This window comes from Poromitra crassiceps, assembly GCF_964638095.1.
Source record: "Poromitra crassiceps genome assembly, chromosome: 12".
In the NCBI taxonomy this organism is placed as follows: domain Eukaryota; kingdom Metazoa; phylum Chordata; class Actinopteri; order Beryciformes; family Melamphaidae; genus Poromitra; species Poromitra crassiceps.
In genome coordinates this window covers 43,571,438-43,594,447 of record NC_139632.1, presented here as the reverse complement: position 1 = coordinate 43,594,447, position 23,010 = coordinate 43,571,438, and positions in this window count along the sequence as shown.

The window sequence follows — 23,010 nt, the reverse complement described above, 5'->3', positions numbered from 1 at the left end:
CCGTCAAAGGATTATCGATAAACAAGAAATCCTGAAAATGAACCAACTAAGGAAGAAATTCATAGACATCGTTAAGAAGAATGAGGATATTGATGCTTCAGACTACAGGTAACTGTGTCCTTGACAGTTCAGTAAATAAAAAAGAACCTCTTTCATACTGAAAAGTTTCCATTTTATTGATTTATTCGCTCACAAGAAAGGCTGACAGTATGTTTAAATGTATTTGTTTGTCATTGTGAAAAAAATCCCTTTATTTATACATTTGTGCTCGTCTTTTTCTATATTTTCATGTTGCAGGCAGGATAAACTGAAAAAGCGGTTGGCCCGTGATTTCCCCCAGCTGGTGTTTCACAGCCCTGCAACGCGCAACATCTCCGAACTGGTTTTTGTTGAAACATTATCAGCAGATACACTGTTAGACAGGCTACCGCATCCATCAGACACGACAACAACTGAGTCAACCGAGGTAAGCCAAGCTGAAAGTGACAATGAACACACATCTGGACAAACTACAGAGCACACAAGGACACTGTACAGTGCAGGACTGATATTGAAGAGACTTGTGAATGAAACTCCCGGGATGAAATGCCCCTGGCCTCCCACAGCAGAGGATTTGAATGTTTCTGACGCAAAATCTGTTGTGCCAGTTGAACTATTCAATGTGATTTCCTGGATTATAGGTGCAACAGAGGAACCAACACTAGACCATTATGTTGATATTCCTGAAGATGTGAACCTAAAAGTTTTATCTGTTTGTCAAGACATTGTGTATCTTGCTTCTAAAGGTCGGAAGCAGACGCCTAAGTCACTGTGTCTTGGTCTAACTGTTCGCCATTTAACAGGTTCATCCAATGTTCTGTCACTACTGAACAGATTAGGACACTGTGCTTCATGGAACACAGTTGTCAGTCTAGACACTAGCCTAGCGTCACTACAACTTCTAGAGGGCAGAGACAAAATCCCTAAGGGGTTCTCAAAGAAGGCACCAACCATACTGGTGTGGGATAACATCGATTTTGGGGAGGAGACACTGTCAGGTCGTGGAACTACTCACCATACAAATGGCATTATGGTACAAAGTTCTGTTGTTGAAACAATGTCTAGACCAGACAGACAGCCACTGCCGAAGTCAGTTTACACATTCAAAGCACCTCCTAGCATCCCGCTACAACACTATCCACAGACTAAAAGACAAGGGCCACAGAACTTGCTTCAGGATGAAAGTGTTCCATTGCAGGTGGAAACGTACAGGTTGAACACTGTGTCTGCTGCCAAAACAGAACTGGCATATGTTTTAGTGAAGAACACAGATGCTGAAGCATGTACAGTACCAGGCTGGACAGGTTTCCACACAATGCTACAAAGTGATGCCACTCTACCTAAGTCAGCACTGTATTATCTTCCAGTCATTGAGGCTTCACCGACAGAGATGTCAACAGTTAACACTATTCTGAAGCGAAGTGTTGAACTTGCTGATCAGCTAGAACTGGACCATGTAGTGTTAGTTTTTGACCAAGCTATATATGCCAAAGCTCAGCAAATCCGCTGGAAAGATGATGAGTTGACAAAGCGTCTTGTGGTTAGACTAGGTGAGTTTCATACATGCATGTCCTTCCTAGGCATTTTAGGAAAAAGATTTGGTGATGCAGGACTGCAAGACATACTCATCGAGTCTGAAGTCGTTGCCCAAGGATCCATCAATGGTGTGATCAGTGGTCATCATTACAACCGCAGCATGAGGGCACACAAACTTATGTATGAGAGTCTGCAACGTGCCAGATTCAGCACATTCCTAGACTCATTAACACCAGAGGAGAGAGATGAGTGCATGGCTGTCATCACTGAGATCAAAGACGCTTTCCCAGACAGAACAATGGATGTTTTGTGTGCAAATGAGAACTTTGACAAAATGTGTTCAAAGTATGCCGTCTTTGTGGAAACGAGAAGTGCAGAAAACCCAACGTTTGCCTTCTGGAGTTCATACATTGACATGGTACAAATACTACTGCTGTTTGTGAGAGCAACACGTGAATCAGACTGGCAGCTTCACCTGTCAACAGTGCGCCTGATGATGGCATGGTTTTTTGCTTACGACCGTGTAAACTATGCTAGGTATTTGCCTTCATACTGGCTGGAAATGGTCAATTTGCCTCTCACACATCCTTCTTGTCACAAAGACCTCAGTGTAAAAGGCCAGTGGACTGTCCAACGTCAAAGTGCCCATGGATTTGCCTCCATTGCTTGTGACCAGGCTATTGAGCAAACATGCAATAGAGATTCCAAGACAAAGGGTGGCTGGACAGGGATAACACTGAATCGGGCTGCAGTGTCTCGCTGGATATTGTCACAACATGAAAGAGCTGCCATAGCTAGACAATGTGAGTCAATGGCTGGTAAATCTCCTGAAACACGGAGACGAAAAGATCTGGACCAAACACGGATTCATGCCGATGAAAATGCTGTGACCAGAATAAGTTCCACCATAGATTCTATGCTGAACCCATTTGACATACACCAAGATGGCATTGTTTGTCTTAGCTCAGGGACAGTAGCAGCTGAAGATGTCAAGAATGATTTGCTTGCAGCACAAGAAAGAGGTGAAGAAGCTGTCAAAGTCTTTTTGGACCAAAGACTGTTGTCAAAATCAGTCGACATTTTCGCCCCCATCAAGGCACAAAAACTGAAGACCTTCAGTGACCAGGCAAAGACAAAGAAGAAATCTGCAGCAGGCAAAGATGTGATTCTGCGTGCTGACAAGAAACTGTTCTCCAGACTACTCATTGTTGGTCAAACTAGAAAGATAGACCTGAGGGAAGTTCTGTCCTACTCCTTGGGAACGGTTTCATATCCTTTAGCCAGTACTGACGGGTCACTAGCTAAAACAAACAAATCAGCTCTGATGAATATATTGGAGAACAAAGACAAAGACTGCTTAGTTCAACAAGTTCCGTCAGATGGAGCTATTCTCTTCGATGGCATGGCAGTCATTCAAGCCATTCGTTCCAAACCGGCTACCTTTGGAGAATTGGCTGAAAACGTACTACAGTATGTGCTCAAATTAGCTCTGCAGCACAAGTGTACACGGATAGACTTTGTCATTGACCAGTATCCAAAAATTAGCATTAAGAACCTAGAGCGGTCACGTAGGGCTGGGGTCGGTACACAACGGGTGCAAATCTATGGACGGGATCAAAAGGCACCAACGCAATGGAAAAAGTTTCTATCAGATGGAACAAACAAAGCAGAACTGGCAGAATTCCTCTATGTTGCATGGCGAGATGCTGACCTCACCATTTTGGGCAGGGACCTCAGCTTGTACATAGCACATGGAGAACTGTGTCACTGTGTTTCCGTAAAAGAGGGTTCACAAACTGTCACTGCTGTTCAAGAACTGACATGTGACCATGAGGAATATGACACTAGGGTATTTGTACATGCACAGCATGCTGCACAAGAACACCAAACTGTAGTCATCAAAAGCCCCGATACTGACGTGGCAGTGATTGCTGTAAGTCTGCAGAAAGATTTACAGTGTAGCTTGTATTTCTTCACAGGAGTAGGCAACAGAACGAGGATCATTGATGTGGCTAAGGTGTCAGCAGCTCTTGGCACCAGTGTTTGTTCTGCACTCATTGGCATCCATACCTTCACAGGTTGTGACTCGACCAGTGCCTTTCATGGCAAGGGCAAAGGGAAGACATTTTCTCTTGCTTGCCAGAAAGAAGAATACCTGACTGGGTTCACAAATCTTGGCAGCAGTTTTAACCTTGACCAGTCAACTTTCAACACACTGAGCAAATATGTGTGCCACCTGTATGGCCAATCATCTGCCAAAAACGTGAACGATGCAAGGTACAAATCATTTTGTACGGCATCATCAGCTTTGCCAGAACTGTCCATTCCCCCAACAAGTGATGCTCTCCACCAACATTGCAAAAGGGCAAACTACCAAGCAGCAGTGATGAGACGTTCTCTGACTAGTAGGATGTGTGCTCCTTCACCCATTGGCAATGGATGGGGCATGGAGGATGGGGAGTTAACAGTAACATGGATGACTAGAAATCCTGCCCCTGATAGTGTGTTGCAGGTAGTCCACTGTAATTGTAAAAAAAGCAAATGTGAAACTGGAAGATGTTCATGCATGTCTGCAAAACTGTCTTGCACTGATTTATGTCACTGCCAGGACTGTGAAAATGTGTCAAAGGAAACAGAAGAAAGAGGTACATGGGATGATGACTCTGATGAAAGTGATAGGGATGAGTAACCCAACATGTTACTATGTAGGCCTACTACTTGTTTTGTTCAAGAATTATTAAATTGTTAAAGAATTGCCACACTGCCTACATCCAGTTAAATGCAATGCATAAATGCAAACAGCACAGACTACTTACACAGCCAACAGAAGGTTTTATTGTGATGCATTTGTATGCTATTTTGTATTTTCATATATTTCCTTGGCGGGGGGGGGGGGGGGGGGTGTACAAATGACAGATGCTGTGACACTTTGTGGTACTTGAATAAATGTTTCATACCATATGTTGTAATAATTCTGACCTCTAGTACTTAAATTTTTAGTCTTGTCCATTTTTTGCATTATTCCAATTTAGGGGGCGTGGTAACATTTTGATAGATTTTCTGCCATTTTGGTCCAAGGTGCCCTGATTTTCTTTTCTACCTTTCATTACACAGTAGGTTGAGACATTTTTTATGTATGAAACATAAGCTTTTGGCACAATTTACTGTGGAGGTTTCATTGTACTGTGTGGCAAACACTTAAGTTGAAGCATATTCTTTAACAAATATGCTACATTTCATGATCTAAATTCACATATGAGTAAACTAAAGGCACCAATACTTGTTTCAGATGTTAAGTATATGCATTTTAGCATTTATGACATTTGAGAAAGATTTTGTGTTGCCAAAAACACATTTTACAAGCAAAAACAGCAGCACAAGATTTTCGTTTTTTGGTTATAAACTGTTTATACATTTCTGGCTTGTGACAAAATACTGCAGGATATTATGAGTAGAACTTTTAACCCAAAGTCCAGAAGGGTATTGTCTATGAAAAAATGCATTGAATGAGTAGTGCCCATGACATGGGAACGAAACTCATTTTCTAAGCACTTTTTCATGGGTCCCAACACGGCCTAAGAAGCGTAGGCTACAGTGTAAATGAAGCTACAGTGTAAATGAAGCATACAGTGTAAATGCGTTTTTTTATGAGATTTTCAGAAAATGCTTCAACAGTCATAAAAGCGGTCCTCATATATCTACACACACACACACATACAGTACATATAGTGTGTGTGTGTATATATATATATATATATATATATATATACACACACACATACAGTATATACATATATACACACTATATATAGATCTTTTTGTGAATGTACAGCCCATTTTTAAACCAGCAGTATTTATATATAATACTAGTATAATAATATTATACTAGTAAATAGATAATAATATTATAGTATAATAATATACAATATAATAGTATAATAATAATAGATATATATACACATACACTAGGGTATTCACGACTACTGAATTTTAGTAGTCATCGACTACTTCCAAATAATAGTTGACTAGTCGATTAATACCGCTGAAGATATATTTTTTTCACACAATAGAAATGATCAATTCTCATCAAAAGGGTCTCAAAAACAGCCAGTAAAGGGTTAACTTAATGTAGGCGGGACCAATGTGGAGATATGTGAAATAGCAGAGTCCTGATTGGCTCTGAGAGGCTGTTTACAAATGAGCCATTACACCCCAGCAGCTTGTCTGAGTTGGAGATAGCGACTGTTTGACTTCAGTAACAACATAGACGAGTCTTTCTGTCTATTCACCTTATTCACCACACCCACTTTTTCTCTCTTCCGCGTTCAACGCAAACGTATTTGTTCTTCCGGTTCAGCGCTAGTTGCCTACTGTGGCTAATATTAGCCGCTAGTTAGTTATGTTATATGGCAGTAAAATGCCACTGAATGACCAAATTGATATAACTTTTAACCATTTCGAGTAACACTGTTTCCATACGGATCACCAGCGTTAGTTTGTTTTTTATAAACGTGGCTATATTCATAACGTTTCTATCTCGGATGCGTTATTTTGAATCCCACATAGGTTACGCCTGGCGCAACCTAGGTGGGTTTCAGGACAAAACAGTCTCGACTCCACTAACGTCATCTTTAGAGCACAATATTCCTGGAATGCAAGTTTAACTAAACAGTTACATGTCCTCTGCATTCTACATAAAATTAAGATATTACGGGTTGTTTTATTTTGTATGTTACATACTTATTGGCCAAGATATGTTAGTTTATGGGGGAGTAATTCTGCCAGTTTAGGAGGAGAGTGTGGGCGGCCATCTTGCCTGCGAGGTTTTTGGCAAGTCTAAAACGGAAATACTATTACGAAATGACGTAATGCGGAAGCGTCCATGTGTGCGCAAAGAATAAGGTGAATAAGTACCTTCAATTCTGTTGATTTAACATGGCGTCATGTGGAAAATGAGTGTTCAAACAAATCTATGTTCAATTTATGTATTTATTCTTCACCACAGATGAACGATTAGTTGATTATGATGCATAGTGTCGACTAGTGTTTTTTTGTTGACTGTGAAAGCCCTAATATACACGTATAAACACTAGGGCTGTGAATCTTCACTAGCCTCACGATTCGATTACGATTCAGAGGGCTACGATTCGATTCGATTATCGATGCATCTCGATACATCTTAAATCAATGCATCACTTTTTTCCCCCAATATTCCCCAATGATTTATTTTTTCTCACTTTCTTTTTTCTCACTGCGTGACTACTTTTAAAATAAAAGTGCATTTGGAATTGCATTGTATTATGATCCATAATTAAAATAAACAACTGCATGTACTTCCATTATATTTTATTTGATTATTAACACATTGACTGCCAGCCGTTTTTTTTTTGCTGTAGGTAGCTTCTGCCAGGCCGTTTTTTGAGGATTCTGGCTCATTTTACAAGAGCCGAGGATTCTTTTCTGCTTGGAGTTTGTGAACACGAAGTTCACAAAAGTACTAATAGAATGTGTGCTTTCTCTGTCTAAAAGAGTTAGTTTGTAGAGTTAGTAGTTATGTAGATATTAGCCGTTGAGTACAGCATGGTTTCAGCTGTCTGAGAGTGAAAGCTGAGATAATCGCAGTTTTGTGAAATTCAATCAAACAGGCAGAACAGTCACTTTAACCATTTATTTTTGGCATCAGTGAGAGATCAGACATCCAAACAATATAGTTCCGAACGCCCTCTCCTTCAACTCCTCCCTCCGTGGGCGTGTCTAGTGGCTTTCAGCCTGCGTTTGTCACAAGCGAGTGCTCTGCTGCTGCTGCTGCGAGTTTGAGCAGCCTCCCTCCCTGGCAGCGAGTTTGAGCAGCCTCCCTCCCTGGCAGCGAGTTTGAGCAGCCTCCCTCCCTGGCAGCGAGTGTGGATAGGGCTCACTCGTCTCTTGGGTTTGAGAGCCCCGATGAAGCCCCGTGCGACTCTAGGCTTTATGCTGCCCACCCAGTCCATTTCTGGAACCCCCCACCGCAGCAGGGCGAAAGCGTCCCCGCCTACAGTATGAGAATGAGGCTCGTTCGTTTCTGGGTTTTCGGAATGCGTGCGATTCTGGCCTTTCTGCGGGCGTTTCAAAGTGTGTTTCACCCATAATATATTATGCAAATTTGCAATCCCCCGTGTGCTGCTGCTGGCGCGGCCCGAGAGCGGCGAGTCTGGTGACTGATGACTGTAAAATCGGCAAGCCATTTCCTTGAGAATGGAGGAAGCAGCCGCGGGAGGCGGCTGCTTTTGGTTGACTTTCTCTCTGTCGGGAGGGCACCGTCGCCACCTAGCTGGTCGGTAAAATAGATTATACACATTCTCTTCCTCCAATTCTGGGATAGGAGACGTAAAAGGGGTTGATCGATGTCCCACCGTCAAAAAAAAAAAATGTTTATGTAAGCCGAGATATCTCGTCCTTGGCACTCAACGGTTGGATCATGTAAGCCGAGATATCTCGTCCTTGGCACTCAACGTGTTAAAAAAATAAATAAAAATAATAATAATCGATTCTTGACATTTGTGAATCGATGCAGAATCGTGCACGTCCGCATCGACGATGCATCTTATAATCGATTATTTTTGACACCCCTAATAAACACACACACACACGTCTCACCTGAACTCCACAGCATTGAAAAAACGCATCTCTGTTGTTTTAGCTCCACACACGATGTATCCCATCGCCACAAAAGTGCTGGAGTCCAGCTGTGAAGGTTTCTGCTTGGTGGCGTTTAACAAGCGGCTGAACAGCACAGCCAGCTAGGATGAACCTTCACCCTGTATTGTATAGCATGCCAGTGCTACTTGTACAATTTGTTTCAGAAAGCGAGTGAACACACAACACAGTGGATGTAATATGTCTCCGGCTATGACCGAAGCTGATACCTGTCTGTCTGTCCAGGTGTTGACTGATCCCATGGCGTAGATACTCCTCAGCTCGGACAGACGGAGGGTGCCCAGCTCTGCTTCTGACATCTCCACCGCTAGTCCACCCAGCTGAGCGACCAGGGACGGAGACATGGAGCGGATGTGGCCATGCACCTTCATGCGCGTGTTCACGCATACACACACGCATGCATGCACACACACACACACACACACACAAAATCCCAGAGAGACCCCAGTTAAAACATGGCAGACATTTTAGCAACATTTCACATCCATAAAACCATATTCACCAACTTAAAGTCTTTATTTATTGTTTTTGAAAAGCGTAGCAAACAATATACTAAAACAATATATTCTTCCAACAATAAGAAATCTATTAAATCACCTTTGTACATTTGTACTACATGTTTTGCAATTAAAAAAAGACAACCCTAACAACTGGATTTAGGAGGGGTTTCAAATGTAAACAGGAAGTATGGAAATGTCCCATAGGAGAAGCCTGGAATGAAATGCATGTGTGATGTGACGTGATGTGATGTTCTCACTGTGGTAGTTCCTGCATGATGGATGGCTGGAAGAGAGTCTCACCTCTTTGACTTTCTTGAGCAGCTGTTGGCGTTGGTAGGGTGTAAGGAACGGGTCGTGGCCCATCAAGGAACGGGTCGTGGCCCCCCCCCCCCCTCCCCCCCCTCCGGCTCTGGCTGATGGCCCTCCAGGCTTATCACCGGCTCTGGCAGATGACCCCTGGCACGTCATCTGCCAGGGGTGAGCGAGGTCGTCTGCCAGGGGTGAGCGAGGTCATCTGCCAGGGGTGAGTGAGGTCATCTGCCAGGGGTGAGTGAGGTCATGAGCCAGGGGTGAGCGAGGTCGTCTGCCAGGGGTGAGTGGGGGTGAGCGAGGTCATCTGCCAGGGGTGAGTGGGGGTGAGCGAGGTCATCTGCCAGGGGTGAGCGAGGTCGTCTGCCAGGGGTGAGTGAGGTCATCTGCCAGGGGTGAGCGAGGTCATGAGCCAGGGGTGAGCGAGGTCATGAGCCAGGGGTGAGCGAGGTCATCTGCCAGGGGTGAGCGAGGTCATCTGCCAGGGGTGAGTGAGGTCATGAGCCAGGGGTGAGCGAGGTCATCTGCCAGGGGTGAGCGAGGTCATCTGCCAGGGGTGAGTGAGGTCATCTGCCAGGGGTGAGCGAGGTCGTCTGCCAGGGGTGAGCGAGGTCATCTGCCAGGGGTGAGTGAGGTCGTCTGCCAGGGGTGAGTGAGGTCATGAGCCAGGGTGGATGGGGGCAGATCAGGGCATGGTGGGGCAGGGCAGCAGCATCAGCATGAGACACAGAGGACTGGGGCTCAGTGCCAGCCCCGATGAGTCTCTCCCTACACACACACACACACACACACACACACACACACACACACACACACACACACACACACACACACACACACACACACACACACACACACACACAGGGGTCAAACCAATAGAACTGGAAAATAGAATGCCCATTGGTCACACTGTATTTGGGCGTGTCACAAACAAAAGGCAAAGTAAACAGAGTTCCAGTTTAGATGATGCCGTCACACTTAGTTTCTGTTGCTCCATTAAGACTGAATGGGAGGAGCTGCTTTGTAAGTGTGGCAACACCTGATTCCAGCAATTCTGGGTACATGTTGTGTTTCAGAGCTGTTAGCTACATGTTGTGTTTCAGAGCTGTTAGCTACATGTTGTGTTTCAGAGCTGTTAGGTACATGTTGTGTTTCAGAGCTGTTAGCTACATGTTGTGTTTCAGAGCTGTTAGCTACATGTTGTGTTTCAGACCTGGCTACACGTTGTGTTTCAGAGCTGTTAGCTACATGTTGTGTTTCAGAGCTGTTAGCTACATGTTGTGTTTCAGAGCTGTTAGCTACATGTTGTGTTTCAGAGCTGTTAGCTACATGTTGTGTTTCAGAGCTGTTAGCTACATGTTGTGTTTCAGAGCTGTTAGCTACATGTTGTGTTTCAGAGCTGTTAGCTACATGTTGTGTTTCAGAGCTGTTAGCTACATGTTGTGTTTCAGAGCTGTTAGCTACATGTTGTGTTTCAGAGCTGTTAGCTACATGTTTGTTAGCTACATGTTGTGTTTCAGAGCTGTTAGCTACATGTGTTCAGAGCTGTTAGCTACATGTTGTGTTTCAGGCCTCTTTTGGTATGGTATGGTGTTTATTCTTAATCCCCGAGGGGAAACATGGTTTGCCACCAGAGCGAGAACAGATACAAACAAGAAACAGTAACATACAGCACAATAACAATAATACAGTGGAGAGAGAGAGAGCCTCACAAAGCAAGGCTAGCAGTGTTCATTAAAGAATTTTACAGAAGCAGGAACAAAAGATCTTCTAAATCGCTCAGTAGAGCACCGAGGCATCAAAAGCCTATTACTAAACGAACTGCGCAGGGCATTAAATACATTAAACAAAGGATGGCCTTCATAAGAAAGAATAGAATTCAATTTTCTCCTTGTTCTCTTGGCTATAATCATCTCCAAAGAATCAGGGGGAAGGCCAATCACTGAGCCTGCCTTTTTAATCATTTTGTTTATCCTATTTTTGTCCATGACAGTGAGGCTGCCCCCCCAGCAGAGCACAGCATAGAAAAGGACACTAGCTAGGATACCTTGGTAGAACACATGAAGAAGTGACCTGCTGATGTCAAATGATCTAAGCTTCCTCAAGTGGAAAAGCCCAGACTGGGCCTTCTTGAACACAGAATCTGTGTTCTTCTTCCAGTCCAGCTTACTGTCCAGGTGGACACCGAGATACTTATAAGACTGGACTATTTCTACCTCCAGCCCTTTAATAATGACAGGGGAGACTTCTGCCTTCTTCCTCCCAAAATCAATAACTAGCTCTTTGGTCTTTTCAACATTGAGCAGTAAAAAATTGTCATCGCACCAGGAAACAAATAAATCAATCTCCTTTTTATAGGCCCGATCGTCACCTTTGTTGATGAGACCAATAAGAGCAGTGTCATCAGAGAATTTCTGCATATGACACATGGCCTCACTATGTCTGCAGTCCGCAGTATAAAGAATAAAGAAAAAAGGAGCTAAAACTGTTCCTTGAGGGGCTCCAGTTTTTGTCCAGATGATATCTGATACAGTGTCGTCCAGCCTAACAAACTGAGGTTGAGGCACAAGATATCTCATGCACCAGGCGATGGTTGAATTATGCAATTTATATTGAATCAGTTTATTTGCTAGAATGTGTGGCTGGATAGTGTTGTTCAGGCTCCATCTGGGCCCTTCTTGATCTAACTTCGTTCTCTCTCTTTCTTAAAAAAAAAAAAAAACTAACCAACCTTGTACCACTAACCTAAACTTGTACCACTGTTCCTTCAGAAGTTGTAGTTGTCATAGACTGTGCTCCATAGTTGATTGCTCTATTGCTGACAAAAAATGTGTTATTGTAAGTCGCTTTGGATAAAAGCGTCTGCCAAATGACGTAATGTAATGTAATGTAATGTAATGAAGGCGCTCGAAAAATCAAAGAACATTTCCCTAACAGAGTTTAAATAAACGTCTTACAAATAAAGAAAAGCCACTGTCAAATCATGCGATTTAAGTGAATGTTTTGAGCTTTGAGAGGTTTGTTCATGTTTACCCATTTTGGTGGATTGTCCCAAGATCATACAAATGATGTGATTTTTGTGAACTTAAAGGCCCAATCCGTCAAAACTCACTATTACTGACGCCGGTGGCCGTTAGTGTAACTGCAGGCAGCGTGTGAACGAGCTGACGCGCGGGCACCATACTCGCACGCGCACAAGCAGTTGCCTGGCAACAGCAGAGCTGTTCGTTGCTTTGTAACGTTAACTCATAAAAGTCACTTGAAAACGGCAACCTGGACAATTTATCGGTCAGATCAGCCTCGAGATGCCCAGGAAGGATTCTGGATGAATTAGGGGACGTTATTGTGGCATGTTTGGTCGTGTTTTGGCTTGCGTTGACTGCGGGCAAGTCGATACTCATGTTAGCAAAAGCCAGGAAATAGCCTTCTCCCCCTGTATGTATGGTAATGCCTGGAGTTGACCAAACTGAACAATCAAACAATGTTTCATAAGCATAACAGTAACGTTAGGCATATTTAGGACTGTTAAATTCATTATCCACACAAGACGGTAACGTTATTAGTGGGGCTGGTGGTAATTTCTATAAATGTAAATGAATATTAGTTAGCCGCGATTAGCATCAAGCTAATGCTACTAGTATGTGCAGTCCCACTGCAGTCAGAGCCTGCTGGCTGCGGGAAGTGGATACTCATGTTTGCACAAGCCAGGAAATAGCCTGCTCCCCCTGTGTGTACGGTACCGTCAAACAATGTACCGTAAGCATAACAGACAGTAGGCTAACGTTAGGCATATTTCCGACTGTTAGATTCATTCATTATCAACACAAGACAGTAACGTTATTAGTGGGGCTGGTGGTAATTTCTATAAATATAGCTAAATCTATTAGTTAGCATCAAGGGGAGCGTGCCTATGTTCCCACAGCCCTATGTTCCCACAGCCCTTTCTTGACTATTTTATAGAGCAGCAACGCGTTGAAAATAGAACAGTGGCGTAACATAGAGCAGCGCGTGTGCTGCGCGTTGCATGCTGACAAGCCACGGCCGGTGTGAGACTTTACATTAAATATAATTGAATCTAAAAGGCGCGGCGCGTTTTTTTGCGCGACATACATGTTCGGTGTATTTTGGCCTTAAGGAGCTAAGTTTAGCAAAGGACGTGTCAAAATTATGCCAGAGAACAGCACATGTCCACAAGCCAGGGCTACTAGCAAACAATCAAAATAAGATTAATTTTTTATTTATTTAAATAAATAAAAATATTGCACTATTTATGCAGTTAACTCAACCTTTATTGCACTATTTATGCAGTTCACTCAACATTTTTGTGCCAGGAACAGGCAATCTGCAAGTGCTGTCCTTTGAAGACTATTTCAAGATTTATATTTCTGGCGCCAGCAACGCCAATGGATCTTTTCTCCTCTCGTTTCATGACGGTGGAAACAGAAATTCTGAACAACTAAAACCTTTCCTCCACGGTTTCCAGGGATCAAGCTTCCATGAATAGCAGCCATCTGAGCAAACACTGTGGACCACTCAGTAGGGATCGACCGATATCAGTTTTTCAGGGCCGATACGATATCGATTATCGGGTAATCAAAATGACCGATAGCCGATATTTGGAACCGATATACATTTGCAGTAAAAATAAAAATCTTGGTGTCAAAATTTTAAATAACACAACTCGTTGTGGAAATGCATTTTCCTCAGTTTATCCAACTGCAATATTAATTGAAAATATTCACATTAAAGTGTTGATCTGTGTGTGTGTGTGTGTCACAACCTATAACCTGTTCCCATTTCCATGTGTATGCTCACTCTAGTGGAGACTTGGGAACATCAACTGTGGAGACAAGGGTGTATTCACACCTCTAGGTCGTTTGGCTTTGGTTGGATTCAGGGGCTTAATTTATACAATTGTTGCATTTGTGCCTTGGTTCGTTTGTGTTCACACAGCCACAAATCAAACCGGTAAATACAGTAAGAAAGCAACACATCTGACTACAGTGTGTAGGCTCCAATAAAACAGGACAGGTTGCTGATATGGGATGGGATTCATGGCTTCTGTTCAGATATGAAAGACAACATGTTTCCAACCATATAAAGTTAGTCAGACTTTTCTAGTAGAACAATGTAGCCTACTATATCTTATACTGAAGTAGAACCATACTGTAACTGTAGTAGCCTAGGCTACATTACAGGTTCATTTGAACAAAACATTAATTAGAGCAGCTTATGGAATTTATAAATGTCCTTTGTAGCAGTGTAGAGACTAAATATCTGCAAATGACATCTCAAAGACAGGATGCTGTTGAGAAATATTTGAGGCTGTCTTCAATTCTGCTAAAACAGCATTGCAGAGCTTTATGCTGTTGGTATCCTATTTTATGGTTAAGTAGCCTATATTTGCATGCCTACTCATGGCTGCAGACAGTAGTGTCACGAGCAGAGCCGTGATCCCAGTCTCATCTCTCTCTCTCACACAGCTGCAGATGGTTAAGTGACGTTAACGAGCAGGCCACTTTGTGCAAGCCGTGTGCCGTGTGCTCTCTCGTCTCTCTCTCTCTCCCTCTCTTTATCTATCTCTCCCTCTCTCTCTGCCTCGCGCAAATGCGGGACATCGTCTCAATTTGCGGGACGCGTGAAAAGTGTTGAAAATGCGGCGCAGTCCTGCACAAAGCGGGACAGATGGTCACTTATCACTGCAAGAAAGTGCATTCGGCGGATTTCAACTCACGCTTCTATCAAACCTACCATATCTCCACGCTTAATTTGCACTGCATGCCATGCAGCCAGGGAGCGCTTCATACGAATCATCTACTAATAAGAATGATAGATCAGACGATTGTGGTGTTTATGCAATGTCAGCCTAGATAACTATGATGTTTATTCACTTTATTGCAAGCTTGGCAGCCTGCTGCGGACTGCGGACTGTCAGTCAGTCCGCTGCGCTGCACAGACCCACACGGCACGCTGTTGAATGAAGGCACAAGGCAGCTCGGATTTCATCTGAGAAGCCCTCTGATAGGCTAATACTCACCAATCAGATAGCGCTGTGGGCAGGACATTTGCACAGCAGCAACACAGAGCAGCAACACAGAGAAACACACAGGCTGGTTAGAGCTGCATTCTGAGCCAATAGCGCATTTTTTAATTAATTTATTATATCGGCAAACAGCCAATGAAAATGCCGATACAGATAATCGGCAAAATGCTGAATATCGGCCATAATAATCGGCCAAACCGATAATCGGTCGACCCCTACCACTCAGCACCAATGGGGCATGGCCGCGAATTACGATCAAAATATAAGGGGGTCGTCGGAACTACACCTCTCCACCAAATATCGTGAAAATCCGTGCTGTAGTATTTACGAAATAGTGCATTTGGTTTTTCAAACTGTCGCAATAGAAACAACTATGGACGGATCGTGATCAACAAAAAAGTGTTCCACGCAACACGCCTTCACCAAATTTGGTGCAAATTGGAACATTCTGCATCGAAACGTTTAGATCACATTGTGTTTTGTTATTTTTTGTGGTTTTTTGTCTCTTTGACCTTACTCAGTCATTCGTAGTGATGCATTGTGTAAGTTGGATTGTGAATGCCTTTTTGATTCTTCATTAATACAATAAAATTAAATTAAAAATTAAAATGCACACAGACAAAGAGTAAGTAAATCTTAGTAAACGTGGGAACATTATGAGAACTAGTGCAAACCACTTCTTGTAGTTTAGGGGGCTGGGGCCAAATCTGATATGGATGAATTGCTAACTAGTGCTAGTCATATTGTGTATTTTTTCATGATCATGTGTATTCTTGCATGATCAAAGGCACACAAAACTTTGAGACTGGTGTGGTTGTGCAACAAGACTATTGTTGGGAAATGTGGGAACACAGGGCCTTATTTTGGAAGAAAAAAAAATCTAAGAAATGTGGGAACATAGGGCTGTGGGAACATAGGGCTGAAATCTTAGAAATGTGGGAACATAGGGCTGTGGGAACATTGGGCTGTGGGAACATAGGGGTGACCCCCGCATGAAGCTAACGACTCACCACCGCAGCTAAATGCAGTCAAACAATAATGTTCCATGACCATAAGCATAACGGTACTAACGTTAGGGTTGCATTACTTCACACAAGACGGTAATGTTAGCAGAGTTTCTGACCAGGTGGTCAGATACTTGTACTACGGAGTGACAGTAAAAATCTTGAAAATCCATTAGCAAGCAGCTAACGTTATCTGGTCAAAACCACATTACAGTAGCTACAAGCAGCAAGTTCCCTTCATGAACCGAAAACACAGTCCTGACTCTAGTTTCCCCCCCGATGTTGGTCACATTGCTGCTGTCTGGCCAGACGGGCTTCATTAGATAAATATTTATTTATTTAGTCTGGACTTTTTCTGGAGTCTGTGTTTGTTGTTTCCTTTAGCTAGCAGCTAGCGACGAGCGTAACGTTAAAAGCTACTTCAGCCATTTCCTGTTAGCGTCTAGACAAGAGACAAGCTCGACCTGAACGCGCGAGACGTCACATCCTCTAGCTGTGGCGGGAGATGCTATCCACTTCGAAACTGCGGTTTTCCATGTATCTTCTGAACGGCTGGTCGGAGAGAAACGCCCCTGGTCGCCATTTTTAAGTGACGTCAAGGCGCATTCACTCAGTGCCAATAATAAACACTTTGTGCACATTTATTTCTCGCCAGAACCAACGGAATGGGCCTTTAAGTACATGTTTCTAATTTATCAATGGGCTTTTTAATTTATTTTTTTAATGATCCAAGTTGCAGTGGTTTACCTCTGAAGTCGGCAGGCCTGTCCTCCCAGGGTGACAGCACAATACCCAGGGCTTTCCACTGGTTACCTGACAGGGCTGCTTCCTGTTCAGCTGTTACTGCCACAGCCTGCTCATAGGAGAACATGCTGATCTGGTTCGGGTTAAACACCACCTGCAGAAGGTGACATGAGCCAAATGAGGGGAGGCACGAATTGTCAAGATGAACACACCAACATAGATAACAAGACATTTCGGGTCCCAGAACAAAAGCTGAATAGAACTCCATAGACTTGTTTTGTGGAAGTCAGGTCAGTGTACAGTAAACTAGTAATAATAGTCATTTAAGACTTACACTAAACTGCTCAGGTGGTATCATTGAGATAGCCAGAGGTGTGATTCCTTCAATTTGGTCCCTCACCAAAGCTGACATGGACATATCTGGAAGACCAGCTGCACAACGAGAAAGTGAAGTAGCATCAATGCTCCCAGAGCTAAACAGCCACCAACATAACTGAGTGAAAAATCACATTTAGCAGATGATCACAGAGAGGATTGTTCATATCAGGGTGCTCAACATGAGGAGAGTGGATGTGTCTTACCTGCCAGAACTCCAATCTCAATGAAGACATCAGTCTTCCAGTTACCTGTGGGTCCAAATGCAAGACTGTGTTGCAGAAGGTCGACGAGAGCCAGCAACTGGTCTGGTGAGCAGGACAGCCTCAGCTGACCCAGCCACAGCACAGCCTTACTGCAGCCACCAGGGGGAGACAGCAGGTCACACAGTAAGTAAAGGGGACAGAAGTACCACAGGAATGAGTCCGGACCTGGATGTTAACACTTCCGCCTCTTATGTGTAAAAGTCAATGGGATTTATGTGTGAGGATTTTGGTTGAATGCTTGAAATAAGGTCTGTGGTTAACAAAAGTTTATGACTTTTATGATTTTCAGTACAGAAGCGTAGGCTACAGTGTAAATGAAGCTACAGTGTAAATGAAGCATACAGTGTAAATGCGTTTTTTTATGAGATTTTCAGAAAATGCTTCAACAGTCATAAAAGCGGTCCTCATATATCTACACACACACACACATACAGTACATATAGTGTGTGTGTGTATATATATATATATATATATATATATATATACACACACACATACAGTATATACATATATACACACTATATATAGATCTTTTTGTGAATGTACAGCCCATTTTTAAACCAGCAGTATTTATATATAATACTAGTATAATAATATTATACTAGTAAATAGATAATAATATTATAGTATAATAATATACAATATAATAGTATAATAATAATAGATATATATACACATACACTAGGGTATTCACGACTACTGAATTTTAGTAGTCATCGACTACTTCCAAATAATAGTTGACTAGTCGATTAATACCGCTGAAGATATATTTTTTTCACACAATAGAAATGATCAATTCTCATCAAAAGGGTCTCAAAAACAGCCAGTAAAGGGTTAACTTAATGTAGGCGGGACCAATGTGGAGATATGTGAAATAGCAGAGTCCTGATTGGCTCTGAGAGGCTGTTTACAAATGAGCCATTACACCCCAGCAGCTTGTCTGAGTTGGAGATAGCGACTGTTTGACTTCAGTAACAACATAGACGAGTCTTTCTGTCTATTCACCTTATTCACCACACCCACTTTTTCTCTCTTCCGCGTTCAACGCAAACGTATTTGTTCTTCCGGTTCAGCGCTAGTTGCCTACTGTGGCTAATATTAGCCGCTAGTTAGTTATGTTATATGGCAGTAAAATGCCACTGAATGACCAAATTGATATAACTTTTAACCATTTCGAGTAACACTGTTTCCATACGGATCACCAGCGTTAGTTTGTTTTTTATAAACGTGGCTATATTCATAACGTTTCTATCTCGGATGCGTTATTTTGAATCCCACATAGGTTACGCCTGGCGCAACCTAGGTGGGTTTCAGGACAAAACAGTCTCGACTCCACTAACGTCATCTTTAGAGCACAATATTCCTGGAATGCAAGTTTAACTAAACAGTTACATGTCCTCTGCATTCTACATAAAATTAAGATATTACGGGTTGTTTTATTTTGTATGTTACATACTTATTGGCCAAGATATGTTAGTTTATGGGGGAGTAATTCTGCCAGTTTAGGAGGAGAGTGTGGGCGGCCATCTTGCCTGCGAGGTTTTTGGCAAGTCTAAAACGGAAATACTATTACGAAATGACGTAATGCGGAAGCGTCCATGTGTGCGCAAAGAATAAGGTGAATAAGTACCTTCAATTCTGTTGATTTAACATGGCGTCATGTGGAAAATGAGTGTTCAAACAAATCTATGTTCAATTTATGTATTTATTCTTCACCACAGATGAACGATTAGTTGATTATGATGCATAGTGTCGACTAGTGTTTTTTTGTTGACTGTGAAAGCCCTAATATACACGTATAAACACTAGGGCTGTGAATCTTCACTAGCCTCACGATTCGATTACGATTCAGAGGGCTACGATTCGATTCGATTATCGATGCATCTCGATACATCTTAAATCAATGCATCACTTTTTTCCCCCAATATTCCCCAATGATTTATTTTTTCTCACTTTCTTTTTTCTCACTGCGTGACTACTTTTAAAATAAAAGTGCATTTGGAATTGCATTGTATTATGATCCATAATTAAAATAAACAACTGCATGTACTTCCATTATATTTTATTTGATTATTAACACATTGACTGCCAGCCGTTTTTTTTTTGCTGTAGGTAGCTTCTGCCAGGCCGTTTTTTGAGGATTCTGGCTCATTTTACAAGAGCCGAGGATTCTTTTCTGCTTGGAGTTTGTGAACACGAAGTTCACAAAAGTACTAATAGAATGTGTGCTTTCTCTGTCTAAAAGAGTTAGTTTGTAGAGTTAGTAGTTATGTAGATATTAGCCGTTGAGTACAGCATGGTTTCAGCTGTCTGAGAGTGAAAGCTGAGATAATCGCAGTTTTGTGAAATTCAATCAAACAGGCAGAACAGTCACTTTAACCATTTATTTTTGGCATCAGTGAGAGATCAGACATCCAAACAATATAGTTCCGAACGCCCTCTCCTTCAACTCCTCCCTCCGTGGGCGTGTCTAGTGGCTTTCAGCCTGCGTTTGTCACAAGCGAGTGCTCTGCTGCTGCTGCTGCGAGTTTGAGCAGCCTCCCTCCCTGGCAGCGAGTTTGAGCAGCCTCCCTCCCTGGCAGCGAGTGTGGATAGGGCTCACTCGTCTCTTGGGTTTGAGAGCCCCGATGAAGCCCCGTGCGACTCTAGGCTTTATGCTGCCCACCCAGTCCATTTCTGGAACCCCCCACCGCAGCAGCGCGAAAGCGTCCCCGCCTACAGTATGAGAATGAGGCTCGTTCGTTTCTGGGTTTTCGGAATGCGTGCGATTCTGGCCTTTCTGCGGGCGTTTCAAAGTGTGTTTCACCCATAATATATTATGCAAATTTGCAATCCCCCGTGTGCTGCTGCTGGCGCGGCCCGAGAGCGGCGAGTCTGGTGACTGATGACTGTAAAATCGGCAAGCCATTTCCTTGAGAATGGAGGAAGCAGCCGCGGGAGGCGGCTGCTTTTGGTTGACTTTCTCTCTGTCGGGAGGGCACCGTCGCCACCTAGCTGGTCGGTAAAATAGATTATACACATTCTCTTCCTCCAATTCTGGGATAGGAGACGTAAAAGGGGTTGATCGATGTCCCACTAGGGCTGCACGATATTGGAAAAAACTGACATTGCGATATTCCCTGCCCCTGCGATATATATTGCGATATGAAAAAATACAGATTTTCACCAGATTACCAGAATAGCTCTATTTTAAAGAAAAGAATACTTCTAGAATGATTGGGATGATTTTGTAGAGGAGTCCATCTGATTTTGGAGGGGAAATTAGGTATTTTAATGTTTCTCAACGACTGGGCTGTCGCCTATACTGTAGGCCTCAGAGCGTCATCTATCAGGGTGCATACACATTTTGACCAATGGATTTCCATGACTTAGGCTACATACATGAAAAAGTGAGTAAGTTATGACATTCTACTTTAAAATGTCACTAGCCTACACTTCACTTAGTGTAATGCAGCCTTTAAAACCAGGGAAAGACAACATGTATGCTGTATCACCATATTACCATATCCAACATCTAAGACCATATAGTCTCATATCACAATATTGATATACAATTGATATATTGCCCACCCCTAATATTGAGTGCCAGAATCTACCTCCCAATGATGCTATTTGCAGAAAAACATTAGATTTCATTGATTATAATCACTGCTTTCAACTTCTTTCGTTCTTCTAACGTTTCAATAAATCAACAATGAAACACCCCTGCCACTTTACACACTTGGTCTGACCCCCCGGAAACCCCCTCCAGAAACGACCAAGTGGTACACTCCGCATCTGCGGAGTTCCGGTTTTTGAGCGCAAGGCTGGCAGTACAGAGAGACGAGGATTCACATGCAGCCGACCGGTGACAAACAATTCATTCGTGAAAAGTAATAAATATACATTTAATTGCCCAGATATGTCTCTTCTCTTTTTATTTTCACTGACATGTTTTGTGTAAATAAGTCGCTATGTATGATTAACTCTACCGTAACGTTACTGCTATCATGTGATGCAACATCAGAGACTTGAAGGGGAGAGACAGCCACAGTGATAACACGGACAACTTCTCAGTAATCAGCCTTCGTGTCATAAGTTGCGGTCTTGCTTTTTGGTGTTTCAAGAGTAAATATCTCCACTCCACGGGCATGTTGAGTTACAGCAGCCAGCCTGCTGTATGCGAGTGCGCTGCAAACTGTGGACAAGTCCGCCTCCACAACCACATCGTTTATAGACGGGCTACTGTCAGCAACGCAACATAAGCAAAAGATAATTCAATTTAGGTCTCTGTGCATGTTTGTTGTGTTGAAGCTAAGCACTAAATGAGTGAGTACAGTAGCGGGGCGTCTCTCTCCTTTGAGAGAGCCTGCATTTCACTCAGTAGGCTACCCCTAAAGTGAGAGTTTATCAAGCAACATGACGAGTTAATTTGCTTTTGACATCGCACGCCCTGCGATGTGACTATCGCGCATGCGCACATCGCAATGTCGATGTGTAAACGATATATCGTGCAGCCCTATGTCCCACCGTCAAAAAAAAAAAATGTTTATGTAAGCCGAGATATCTCGTCCTTGGCACTCAACGGTTGGATCATGTAAGCCGAGATATCTCGTCCTTGGCACTCAACGTGTTAAAAAAATAAATAAAAATAATAATAATCGATTCTTGACATTTGTGAATCGATGCAGAATCGTGCACGTCCGCATCGACGATGCATCTTATAATCGATTATTTTTGACACCCCTAATAAACACACACACACACGTCTCACCTGAACTCCACAGCATTGAAAAAACGCATCTCTGTTGTTTTAGCTCCACACACGATGTATCCCATCGCCACAAAAGTGCTGGAGTCCAGCTGTGAAGGTTTCTGCTTGGTGGCGTTTAACAAGCGGCTGAACAGCACAGCCAGCTAGGATGAAAGCCATGGAGAGAATGAGTGAGCGTAAAATAGCCTCAAACAGGATTGTAGGTGGATGTATTAGCAACGTACTTGTACCTTCACCCTGTATTGTATAGCATGCCAGTGCTACTTGTACAATTTGTTTCAGAAAGCGAGTGAACACACAACACAGTGGATGTAATATGTCTCCGGCTATGACCGAAGCTGATACCTGTCTGTCTGTCCAGGTGTTGACTGATCCCATGGCGTAGATACTCCTCAGCTCGGACAGACGGAGGGTGCCCAGCTCTGCTTCTGACATCTCCACCGCTAGTCCACCCAGCTGAGCGACCAGGGACGGAGACATGGAGCGGATGTGGCCATGCACCTTCATGCGCGTGTTCACGCATACACACACGCATGCATGCACACACACACACACACACAAAATCCCAGAGAGACCCCAGTTAAAACATGGCAGACATTTTAGCAACATTTCACATCCATAAAACCATATTCACCAACTTAAAGTCTTTATTTATTGTTTTTGAAAAGCGTAGCAAACAATATACTAAAACAATATATTCTTCCAACAATAAGAAATCTATTAAATCACCTTTGTACATTTGTACTAC